Source organism: Priapulus caudatus, unplaced genomic scaffold (assembly GCF_000485595.1).
Source record: "Priapulus caudatus unplaced genomic scaffold, Priapulus_caudatus-5.0.1 Scaffold1941, whole genome shotgun sequence".
Classification (NCBI taxonomy): Eukaryota; Metazoa; Priapulida; class Priapulimorpha; order Priapulimorphida; family Priapulidae; genus Priapulus; species Priapulus caudatus.
Window position 1 is genome coordinate 8,177 of NW_014579002.1, and position 2,162 is coordinate 10,338.

Consider the following 2,162-nt stretch of genomic DNA (forward strand, 5'->3'; position numbering starts at 1 on the left):
GGGAATTACTGTCCTGCGTTCGGAAAAGTAATTCTTGCTGATAATAGGAGGTGATCACGTCAGTCCAACTTAATTAGGTGAGACGATTTATAGAGCATTATCGGCAATACAAATCTTTTCGATACACGTAATCGATGCTGTACAAATAAAATTCTTACCATTCACTAATATATTTCGTAAAACTTTAAATACGTTCCTACCCAGCTGAGAGCACCCTCAGACAAGCAAACAGAGCGCGCTTTTCTCGGCCTGGAGAATATTTGACAGCAAATGCAGAAACTACTGCCCCACAGCCAGAAATAAAACAGATGCTCCGGCAAAAGGAATTGCCAGCCTGCAGAATATATTGCAGCGAACACATTGCGTATTAGCCCCCTCTTACATACCTATACGTCAAGCATTCATATTTTGAAAAGTGGACGGGGAGCGTTTCAATGTATGAAATGTACCACATATTTCTATAAACAGCTATTTTGTTAATGAGCATTTTTGTACGTAAAAAGTCTCGCAACTAAAAACTTTCACATAAACTTCTGGTAAAAATAATGAAACATTTTGGTTTGGAATAGAGCTTTGCTTTTGATGAGTTTCTGTGATTGCTGTATATATTCGAATAATCCTTTTACAAAACAGGCAATCCGAAACGAAATGAGGAGGGATAATCCCGAGAAAGCGCGAACAAAGGGTCAGTAAGCCACCTCACTCGCGTTCAGGCTTCAACCTAGCTTTGCCAGGTCCGCGGTCATATTGCATGCTGCGTGCCACACGATTATCAAATATCTTGACCGCATCAAGCTGACGACACCTGCCCCTACTGACCAAGGCCAACCTGATGATGAGCAGGAGAGTGGCTTTGCAGAACATGGCGCTTCGGAAGAGACTTTTCCTCGACATGAGGTGAATCTAGCATTGTTCTGTACATGCAANAGCAGCAGCAGCAGCAGCAGCAACTGCAGCCACAGCAACCGAGGCAGCAGCAAGTGAACATCAAGCTGCTCTTCACTGCAGTGGAATACGAAGGGCATTCTCTAGCGATGCAACTGACAGGAGCAGCCAGCTACAGCAGCTGCATGAAGTGCAGTATTGATGGGAATTACTTTCCTGGTCTCAGGAAAGTAATTCTTGCTGATAATAGGAGGTGAGTCACCGTCAGTCAATGTTAATTAGGTGAGACGATTTATAGACATATCGCAATACAAATCTTTTCGATACACGTATCGATGCTGTACTAAATAAAATTCTTACCATTCACTAATATAGTTTCGTAAACTTTTAAATAGGTTCCTACCAGCTGAGAGCACCCTCAGACATGCCAACAGAGGCGTTTTTCTGGCTGAGAATATTTCGACAGCAAATGCAGAACTACTGCCACAGCCAGAAAATAAAACAGATGCTGGCAAAAGAATTGCAGCTGCAGAATATATTGCAGCATAACACATTGGTATTAGCCCTTTACATACTATACTCAAGCATTCATATTTTGAAAGTATTTCAATTATGAAATGTCACCACATATTTCTTAAACACATATTTTTTTAATTGAGCATTTTTGAGTAAAAATCTCGAACTAAAAACTTTCACATAAACTTTGTAAAAATAATGAAACATTTTGGTTGGGAAAGAGCTTTGCTTTTGATGAGTTTGCTGGTTGGTGATATATTGAAATAATCCTTTTTACAAACAGGCAACCGAAACGAAATGAGGAGGATAAGCGAGAAAGCGGAACAAAAGGAGTAACGCACCTCCATCGCGTTCCAGGCTTCAACCTAGTTTGCAGTCCGGTCATTGATGCGGTGCACACGATTATCAACATTCTTGGCCGCATCATGAACCTGCTACTGAAGCGCCAACCTGATGATAGCAGGAGAGTGCGCTTACAGGTGCCCACACGAAAGGAGTTATGGTCTACTGCCTGCGGGGATGCCTGGGAATTGTGCAGCGGATCACAATATTCATGTACTGCCAGTGCATCCAGCAGCTTTACTCGCCTGCAACAGAAGAAGAAAGGTTAGCGACGCAGATGCCTCAATGAATTCATCGATGAATTACATGCAGTTCATGGAGCGAGCAGCGGGTGCGCCACTAACCACCATCATGACTCTGCATGGACATTCTCGGGTAACCATTAAGCATATATATAAGTAATCCATAAGACTAAGTGT

General features: G+C 42.2%; 1 long non-coding RNA gene across 2 annotated transcripts in view; it reads left to right on the forward strand.

The window, feature by feature from the left end:
- The first annotated feature begins 957 nt into the window (after positions 1-957).
- Positions 958-2,162, forward strand: part of LOC106817947 — a 12,861-nt gene continuing 11,656 nt past the window's right edge. For both annotated transcript variants that reach the window (XR_001395131.1, XR_001395132.1), the window contains exons 1-3: positions 958-1,138; positions 1,281-1,441; positions 1,685-2,118. This is a non-coding gene — a long non-coding RNA (uncharacterized LOC106817947). The remainder of the gene's footprint in view (positions 1,139-1,280; positions 1,442-1,684; positions 2,119-2,162) is intronic.